This window comes from Piliocolobus tephrosceles, chromosome 8 (genome assembly GCF_002776525.5).
Source record: "Piliocolobus tephrosceles isolate RC106 chromosome 8, ASM277652v3, whole genome shotgun sequence".
Taxonomy (NCBI): Eukaryota; Metazoa; Chordata; class Mammalia; order Primates; family Cercopithecidae; genus Piliocolobus; species Piliocolobus tephrosceles.
Window position 1 is genome coordinate 53,214,597 of NC_045441.1, and position 10,415 is coordinate 53,225,011.

The following is a 10,415-nucleotide window of genomic DNA, read 5'->3' on the forward strand; positions in this document are numbered from 1 at the left end:
TTAGAAGTGTTATAATTCAGGTAATGGTTGACAGTTACCGAAAGTTTTTCACATCCTCAGCTAAAAAACCTTTAGAATTATCTCCAAACTTCAGTCCGACAGGACACGCAAACATATGAAAGCAAAAAACGTCCAGCATTCAAACAGTTTCCAATTATTCACACTGTGGCTCAAAGAAAGAAAAACTTAACTGTAAACAGACCTCTGCTTTCAAAAAAATGTAATCAGCAATTTTTCTAGGAGGCAAAAGCAAAGGCCCCACTCTATTAACTTGCACCCTTGCAGACATCCCTATTTCCAGAATCCTTTACACCTGAGTGCCAAAACATTCCGCTCAGGTGCACCCGCACCACTTTTACTTACTTTTTAGATTTTATAAGTTGGTTTCTAAAATGCTATGACCTTGGCCCACATATATTAGGGGAGAGGACATTTTCATCTTCTTCTGAAGGTTTATTTGGGACAAAATAAGCTTTAAAAAGACAGAAATGCATAAAGCCCAGATTTTACATATCCATTCCAAAAGAAAACAATAAAGTCCCCAAAAGAAGTATACAAGGAGCATCGTTAGGATCTTTCATAATTATTTCAACAACATTAAAAAGGTTGAAACTTTGAATTCCAAAATTTTACTTTTGTTATGGAAAAGATATTTACTGGTTAATTCTACAAACATGGCTGCAGTGAGAACTACAAACAGCGGTCTACAATTTAAGAACGTGATGGGCCAGGCGCAGTGGCTCACGCCTGTAATCCCAGCACTTTGGGAGGCCGAGGCGGGCAGATCAAGAGCTCAGGAGTTCGACCCTAGGCTAACCAACATGGAGAAACCCCGTCTCTACTAAAAATACAAAAATTAGCCGGGCGCGGTGGCGCGCGCCTGTAATCCCAGCTACTCAAGAGGCTGAGGCAGGAGAATCGCTTGAACCTGGGAGGCGGAGGTTGCAGTGAGCAGAGATGGTGCCACTGCACTCCAGCCTGGGAGACAGAGCAAGACTCCGTCTCAAGAAAAAAAAAAAAAAAAAGAAGAACGTGATGGCTATAAAACAAAAACTACAATAAGATGTTATTTGAAGTTGAACAGCTTGAAAAATAAATAAATAAAACCTTATTAGAAGTCGGCATCATCAAACAATACTTCAAGTTTACCCTTGAAAAGAACAGAACGAAGGAGAAAGGCTGTCCTCAGCTCCTTCTCTAAACCCGAAAAGCACTGAGGACAATCGACCCACTTTTAGTTTCTATTCAAATAATCTCTTTAAATCCTTTTGGAATTAAGCACCAAACTCGTAACTAGTAATTGTTCGTGCACAGCTCGTAGAAATTTTAACATCAGCAGAATGCAGACAGTTGAAAAATTAAGATTTTCCCATCTAAAGCCTAACATAATAGCAATTCATAACCACTGTGTGAAACCGGAAATCTAACACTGTACGTCTAAAGTCATATGCCAGTGTTGTCCAACAAAACTTTTACCAAAGAGGTGTGTACACACACCCACACAAACGCATGCTAAGCTCTATTTTTTACTAATAAGGTGTACACACGCACGCTAAACTCTAGCCACAGATTCCCTAAGCGAGGAATGCAGGTCGGTCGGGACTAGTCCACACCTCGCGAACCTACGGGGTGTTGGGGCGGGGTGGGGAAAGGATTCCAGGTGAAGCAGGAGATCAGCCAGAACAGCCAACTCCGCCCGCGGCCCTCAAAAGTAGGCGGCGCAGGGAGTCTCCGCCCCCTTCGCCACCCGCGACTCAAACCAAAACAGCTGGGTTTCTCTCCGCAGAGGCAAACCCCAGCGTCCTTCTCAGACGCGACCTACGTGTTTTCTCAGCTTACTGCGCCGGTAACACCCACATGGCCCTCAAAACAGTCATCCCGGAGTTGAGCCTTGGACACCAGAAGCTTTTCCTTCGGTGGTCGCCAGCGTCACTCGTCCCCAGCCAAGGGCACCCGTCCCACACGCCTCCTCCAAATCTCGAAGGCCTGTCCCGCGGGTCTCCCTCCGCGTGGGGCGGCCACCCGTTGCTATTCCAAAACTCTACAGCTGATTCGAGTCGCCCACACCCCCGTCACAATCGCAGTCCGGAAGGAAAGGTTTGTCCTCGGGAAGGAAAGCCTCGTCACCACTGAGACCTCTCCCGAGACCGGCCAGGCCCCTACAGTACAGGGGCAGAGGGGTGTAGCACGACCCCTAAAAGAGATGCAGCTGGGGTCCGCCCCGCACAAGGCGCTGGGGTGGACCGGGGAGGCGCCTTACCCAGAGGAAAGACTCCCGGACCAAGGGAGAAAGTTACACAGGCTTCCGATCCTGATCCGCCATCAACCGCCGAACCTCTTCCGCCACTACCGCCAACCCCAAAGACCGGCTACACCTACCCTCACAGCCGACAGTAGGCCTTGCGTCACTTCCGCCCATGGGGCGGTCTCTTCCGCCTCCTGGAGCGTTCGCCCCGCCGCTCCGCGACGACACGCCCCTAGCCCGCTCCGTCCCGGGACGCGAAGCTGGGCCCAGGCGTGCTGCTTCTCGCAGGCAGGCTGGTTCTCGCCTTCCTTCGAGCTTGCCATTTTCGCTCAGCAACTTAATCGCAGAAAAACAATGCGTCTGGATTTACATTCTGATTTTATATTATTATTTTGACATACGAAATGGGGAAACACACCAGAGATTTAAGTAACTCTCTCGCGATGTGGAAAGGGCAGCTCAGAGGTCCATGAACAGTACCGTGTCCCTTCCTGCGTCTCATTCGGCCTAAACTAACCCACCGATTTTATAGATAAGGATATAGCCAGAGAAGCCAGGGAGTTACCACACGGCTAGGGCTGCAAACCCCTGAACTCCAAGACTGTCTCTCAACTCCTGGCCCAGTCCTGTGCTTTTTTGACTACGAAGTTTTGTTCACGAAAAGTTCCTAGGAGCCTTTCAGTTCTAATGCAACTGATTCTATTTGCTCTCGCTCCAGCAGAGAGGCCTCTTTTCTATCCGCATTTCTGTGAGTTACCGGCTTTTGTTATCCGTATCATTTTCCGTGTGTGAATTTTGTCCCGCGTTCTGTTATTTCTAAAATCACTTTTGCCTTTTGTATATATTGCCTTCCTATATTAGACATTCAGTTTGAATCGTAACTTCACAGAAGCCAGTGTGTCCCATCCAAATTCGTCATATTCGTCTGTTGCCATAAAACCCTGATAAAACTTGCAATAGCACCTGACAGGATATGTAAATTAGATCGCATTAAATGTTTAAGCACATTCTAAATGCAGAACATTCAAAATTATCTTTCATATACTTTCATCTTCCAGTTATTTCAGAAGACATTAGCTTTGATAATACAGGTTCTCAGTATTTACTGACTGATTTCTTTCCTATGTATTGACATTTTTTAACTTGGTCTTGTGCTGGGTACTATACTTAATCATAGAATTTCAGAAGAACCTTAACAGGTCATTTAGTCCCAGTCGCCTTATTTTATGGATGAAGAAAACGGTGTGAATAATCAACATAAGTTATCACTCGCGTTACTGGTAGCAGCCTTCTGGTAGTAGAAATAACTGTGTCCCTTAAGAAATGTAAACATAGCAGTGAACTTTATAAGCACAATTTGTCAGAGATGTCACTCCTTGTATGTTTAAATCATATTCCTATTCACATGTAATAAATTTTTAATTACCACTAATTTTCAGTTAATGAAATCAGAAAAACAGTATGCCTAATAAAAATCACAATTGAAAGTTTTGGGGGGGCGGGGGGAACGGAGTTTCACTCTTGTTGCTCAGGCTGGAGTGCCGTGGCGCAATCTCGGCTCACTGCAACCTCCGCTCCCGGGTTCAAGCGATTCTCGTGCCTCAGCCTCCCAAGTAGCTGGGATTACAGGCGCCAGCCACCACGCCTGGCTAATTTGTGTGTTTTTAGTAGAGACGGGGTTTTGCCATGTTGGTCAGGCTGGTCTCGAAAGACATTTTCACAGGTTTTTTTTTACTTTGTTATTCTTAATAATTTCTTGAATTTTTAGACCTTATTTTCCCCAGGAAGGTATTTGTTCTGGAATTTTAACTTGCTTCACTCATTTTAATAATGATCCTTTAATTTTTACACCACATTTTTCCCACCAAGATAAATAGATACCCTCTTAGTATTTAATTGAATTTCTGGGTTTGGTTTGGTGGGGGGAGGGTTGGATTTTTTGTTTGTTTTTTGAGATAGAGGCTCACTCTGTCACCCAGGGTGTAGTACAGTGGCATGATCTCGGCTCACTACAACCTCCACCTCCCAGGTTCGAGCAATTCTCCTGCCTCAGCCTCCCCAGTGGCTAGGATTACAGGCGCACACCACCACGCTGGGCTAATTTTTATATCTTTAGTAGAGACAGGGTTTCTCCATGTTGGCCAGGCTGGTCTCGAACTCCTGACCTCAGGTGATCCGCCTGCCTCAGTCTCCCAAAGTGCTGGGATTACAAGCATGAGTGACTGCACCCGGCTTTAACTGAATTTCTTAAAGTTAGCCTATTATGTGTATGGCAGTGGACTACAGCTAGAAGAGATATGGATTCACTTCCTTTAAGTGAAATCCTTCTGCCAGAGGGATTTCAGAATTCAGAATTTTTCAGACTTTAGAGAGGTGTGTTTTATGTGACATTCCTCACTATCTGGGACAGCATCCACAGTCAACTTTTTTTTCCAGAACAATTATGAATATCACACTAAGATAAATGAGGTATATAGTCTCACTTCAGATCAAGTTTTTCAGGTCAGGTTCTGCCACTTTGCCCTTGGGTTCAGGTCAAGTTTTAATGACAAATGAGTCAGGTCAAACAGGTTTTGCCACCAAATGTTAAGAAAACATTTGATTTTCAGAGCTTTTTTTTTGAGACGGGGTCTCTGCCCTCTACCCTGTCACCCAGGCTGGAGGGCAGTGGCAAGATCTTGTCTCACTGCAACCTCTGCCTCCCAGGTTCAAGCTATTCTCCTTCTGGGATTACAGGCGTGAGCCACCGCACCGGCCAATTTTCAGAGCTTTTCAGATTTCAAAATGGTGAATAAGGGATTGCAGACCTATTGAGAGAATTATTGGAAAGTAAATCAGTGAGTAACCCATGATTTTTCTGGAGCAACTACCATTTCAAGTAGTTTGTAGGCAGTTGTCCTGTGTTTTGATTGGGAAAATATGCTGACTATATTTAAAAAACAGTGTTCTTTCATTAGAGGAACTTATGATAGCAAAAGGAAGAAAAGAAATGAGCCCATGAAAATGTAGGTAACTAAAGTGTAAATAAATGAATAAGAAGACAGATATTCAGAGATGAGAGAAAGTACAGGCTGGTGTTAGCAGTACACTTTTCATGGGAGAGGCAGGCCTGGACTGTTAAAGTGAGGTATGATTTTGATGAGGAGATACAGGGGGAGGACTTTCCAGTCAGGATTTAAGAGCTCGGGCAAAGGAATCAGGAAGAAAATTGTTAACCAAAAACAGTAATTTCCTCCAAAGTTCATGCATTCACCATTGTGTCATGTTGCTTCTTACTAAGAGCGTTTTGTTCATTTACTATGTGCTCTGGGAAAAACAAGGAATCAAGCATGGTTTCTTCCCTGAAACTGCTTAAAATCAGGTCAAGATATTACAGGATGGTATAGATAACTGTCAAATTTGCAGGAAATGGACTCTGAGAAATATAGTAGAAAGATATACAGAATAATTTTGAAATTAGCTAGACTTTGTAAAAGAGATTGGTTTCTAAACTTCAAAAGACTGATAAGATTTGAAAAGATGAAGAAAAGGCTTACATAGTGAGAATAATATAATTTAAAAGGCACAGATGGGACAATTAGATAGCAAAACAAGGATTGAAAATTTTTGAAAAAGTTCAGATAGACATATTTTATTAGCAGGTTTTAAAAGCCAGGCAAATGAGTTGTTCTCCTTTCTTAGAACAATGGTTTACATTATTTGGTATAAATTATTCTTAATTAAAAAAAAAAAACAACCCCTTTGTAAACCTTTGTTTTAGAAAGAGAGCTTTTTTTTTTTTTTTTTTTTTTAAGACAGAGTCTCACTCTGTCACCCAGGCTGGAGTGCAGTGGCGCAATCTTGGCTCACTGCAACCTCTGCCTCTCAGGTTCAAGCGATTCTTCCACCTCAGCCTCCCAAGTAGCTGGGACTACAGGTGCGCGCCACCATGCCCAGAGAATTTTTTTGTATTTTTAGTTGAGACAGGGTTTCACCATGTTAGCCAGGATGGTCTCAATCTAAAAAGAGAGGCTTTAAAAATGAGATTTGAATAATGGTAGGCTTTGGATAGGCAAAGAAAGAGAGGATTCCAAACCCTCTAAAATAGGGTTATTTTCTCTTTCCCTATCTATTAGATTTTATTGATGTACTCATTGCTCCTTGTTTCCCAACCATTACCTACCTAGATGCTTGTAAAACACCTTTGCTCCTTTGAGGTATACACTGTTGTGTTATGCTCCATCTTCTCTCCCTGTGGCTGTCATCTTCTGATCTCCAAGTCACTGTTCCTCATTCAGTGAAGACTGTCACCTAGTGCACAGTCTCCTTCTCCATTCTAAGCCATTCATTGTCTACTTGGATGAGATTAAAATGAAAAGGCCAACATCCCAGCATTTTAATTTCCTGAATCCCCCATCTCAAATACTCCACTCCACTCTAGATACCTATTTCTGTGGTCACACCTTGGCCCTTGTCATCATCTTGAAAAGCAAGCCTCCTACTCTTTGACCACAACCTCCTATTCTTCTAACTTGCTCATTCAGATATGCCCAGCAGAACTGTTTTTCAAACTCATCAGCATCTCAGTCCATTTCTTCTTTTAATACTTCCCTCAGTATCCAACTTAGAGTCCATAGGCTATAATTTCATTAACATGACTTCCAACACCGTAAACTCCCTTGACTTCCTACCTTGCACAGTAAAGAAAATTTCCTATAACAAATGCGTTACAGACTTTGTGGTCATCACACGCTTTACACTAAAGTTTACGTCTGGAAATACTAAGCAGAAACTTTGCAGTTAAAATAGAGTGTTTTGGGAAGTTTCTTGCACTATCAAAAAGAGAAACTGTAATTTATGATACTAAGAAACAGAGCCTGCAGAGGTTTATATTTCAGAAAGACTTTTGCCCCATTGGCTCCTAACAGTGTTCTTTGTTACTTGTGCAACTAAAAGGTCACTAGAATGTAAATATTCTCTAACCTCTCTTCCTCATCTTACTGAGAAGAGTAATAGCCAGCAAAGTACTTTGAATTTTTAAGGTATTTATGTCAACAAGATTCTTCCTTCCCAGTGTTTCTTATTAAATACCTGTATTTTGTGAGTCACTGTGTGTCAATGATAATTAAAGTTAATAAAAATTATTTTAAGGAAATGTTATTAAGATAATCTTCAAATGTTTAATTTTAACCAAGGCTAAATCAAAGTTTTAGGCTCAAATATGTTTTTATTTCACAGATCTCAACACCTCCCACCTTCTCAGGAACTCTACATGATCTCGTTTTTATATTCAAGACCCCCATCTCTACGAGATCTTTTCCGTTGTCTTTTTAAACATGCTGAAGTCTCTTCAATTTTTAAAACTTTTCCAGCTCCCTATTTCCTTCCAGCTCCTATTGTCTTTTGTCTTTACAAGCAACTTTCTTGCTTCTAGAAAGGATTGTCTATATTGTACTCCCTCATGTTCCATCTATTTCCAGCAAGTTCCAGAAGGCATATTTCCAGCAAGATGCAGAGGGCAGATTTCTAGCAAGTTCCAGATGGTAGATTTCTGGCAAGTTCCAAAAGGTGAATTTCTAGAAGTTTCACCAGCTCAGCAACACAAGGACTTCTCTGTGAGACTTCTCTGTGGGACTTTATTCAGGGACCCACGGCCGTGCCCTCTTCAGGGCCTAGATGTCAGCCCTGAGAGGTGATCTTGCTTGGACAGTCTATCTCAGCCCTAGGGGTAGTGTCTCTCCTTATATCAGCCATTCTTATATTTTTTAGAGTTCCTTTTACTCCCGTTAGCCTTGCGACTCCAATCTCTTGTTATAGTTAATAATTCTTTATATTAGACTTTCCTTGTTCATATGACCTATGTGGTTTTTCTCTGCTATTTGGACCCAGACTGACAAACCACTCTACTGCTTCATTTAGCTTCATAGGTAGACCCTGTCTTGTTTATTTTTCTTTCTTCCCCTGAAGTAATTGCTCAGAGTTCATTTGGTTCCAACCAAGTAGGGTTGCTGCCAAAATGTAGGTGTTTGTTGTAATGCAATTTTCTACTGCTACTTGATGTTAATTATGATGCATAGGGGCTAGAATTTCTTCAGTAAGGTATAGTTTAGGTTGCAGAATTCAATGAATGATGATTTATTGCCATTTAGCATTGGGTTTAATAGATGAAAGAAATGCCTTTATTCTCACAAGAGACCATGGCTAGGCTGATCCTGCCATGAGGACAAAAGGAAACATGAAATTATTACTAAGTACTTAGGCTGAGCATCTTTAGAAAGTAATTTGTAATATATTTTATTAGTTAATTGTGAAAATTGGCTTCTGAGGTTATGTAGTGTGATATAGCAAGTTCTAAGACAAGCTGTAAGTAGACAAAATTCCCCTTCCTGAATCTTTCTTTTTCTGTACTTTTTCCTCTTTTTCAGGTACCCTTCACAGGTTTAACAGCCCCACCCCTCGGGCACCAAGCAGTCTTATCCAGGGGGAAAAAAAAAAAAAAACTGATGCTCAGTAATAATCTCTGTGCCTACGAGGAACTTAATGCAAGTCTTAGGATCTCAAAAAAGGACCTACGAGCATAAAGTAATGAGTCTCTCGAGCAAGGTTTCCATGCATGGGGGGAGGATCTCTTTAAGTAAGGAACCTTCCTTGTGCTTCTTTAAGCACAGTTGCTGTCATTCTGGAAGAAGCTCCTTTTAACCCATATCTTCTTCCAACTAGCATCCTATTTTTTTTCTTTCCTTCCCAGCTGAACTTCTTAAGGATCAATCTATATGATGTGATAATATATTTGAGATATTAACCTATTTTTCTTGGTATTTTCCCCTTGTATAGCTTGCCACTTTCCCAACCTTCACCCATAGATGTGTGTTGCCTTGAAGAAAGGAGGTAGAAAGAAAATCTTTCTGGCTTTTGTTTCCAGACTGTCGAGCCCCACAAATGGGGAGAGGATTCAGGCTGCAGAGAAATGGCTTGAGGAGAAGCAAAGGGCAGGGGTATATAGGTGGAGGGAGAACAGCCAGCATTTTCCTCCCCCTCAACTCTAGAAACAGATTTCTCTGGGCCAGAGAGGATGGGAGGGTACCTCTAGGTGGACAAAACCACACAGCTCGTTTAACCTTCCTAGGTCTCCAAGACATCCCCTACCCTATCTTAGTACAGAGCAATATTTCAAAATCCTGACAAAACTAGAATGGAGCGGGGCGGTGCGCGGGGCTGGGCGGTGGCAGGGGCGCCTGCTCTCGCACGGGCCAGTGTGCTGAGGCCCCCTCGTCGCCGCTGCCGCCTGCTCCTAGCCTGCCGTGGCACTCCCGGCTGCACACTCTGCTTGGCCTCGCCATGCCGGTGGACCTCAGCAAGTGGTCCGGGCCCTAGAGCCTGCAAGAAGCGGACGAGCAGACGCAGCACCCGCTGCATGTCACCTACGCCGGGGCAGCGGTGGACGAGCTGGGCAAAGTGCTGACGCCACCCAGGTTAATAGACCCACCAGCATTTCATGGGATGGTATTGATTCAGGGAAGCTCTACACCTTGGTCCTGACAGACCCGGATGCTCCCAGCAGAAAGGATCCCAAATACAGGGAATGGCATCATTTCCTGGTGGTCAACATTAAGGGCAGTGACATCAGCAGTGGCACAGTCCTCTCCGATTATGTGGGCTCAGGGCCTCCCAAGGGCACAGGCCTCCACCACTATGTCTGGCTGGTTTACGAGCAGGCCAGGCATCTAAAGTGTGACGAGCCCATCCTCAGCAACCGATCTGGAGACCAACGTGAAAAATTCAAGGTGGCGTCCTTCCATAAAAAGTACGAGCTCGGGACCCCGGTGGCCGGCACGTGTTACCAGGCCGAGTGGGATGACTATGTGCCCAAACTGTACGAGCAGCTGTCTGGAAAGTAGGGGGTTAGCTTGGGGACCGGAACTGTCCTGGAGGCCCCGAGCCCTGTTTCCCAGTTCAGTGTTACATGTATAATAGATTTCTCCTCTTCCTGCCCCGCTTGGCACAGACGACACCTGACCAGTCAGATGGTGGTTGAGGGTGACTTTTCCCTGCTGCCTGACCTTTATAATTTTACTCACTCACTCTGATTTATGTTTTGATCAAATCTGAACTTCATTGTGGGGGATATTTTGGTACTGTGATGGGGTCATCAAATTGTTAATCTGAAAATAGCAACCTGGAATGTAAAAAA

At 43.4% G+C, this 10,415-nt stretch overlaps 1 protein-coding gene and 1 pseudogene across 10 annotated transcripts in view; one reads left to right on the top strand and one right to left on the bottom strand.

Annotated features, from left to right (window-relative positions):
- The window catches only part of TAX1BP1 (Tax1 binding protein 1), a 92,034-nt gene extending 89,600 nt beyond the window's left edge, over positions 1-2,434 (bottom strand). For all 10 annotated transcript variants that reach the window (XM_023225907.3, XM_023225902.2, XM_023225900.3 and 7 more), the window contains exon 1: positions 2,261-2,434. The gene's annotated coding sequence lies outside the window, so the exon portion shown is untranslated. The remainder of the gene's footprint in view (positions 1-2,260) is intronic.
- A 7,128-nt stretch (positions 2,435-9,562) lies between these two features.
- LOC111551853 lies at positions 9,563-10,122 on the top strand (annotated as a pseudogene).
- Positions 10,123-10,415: the final 293 nt, after the last annotated feature.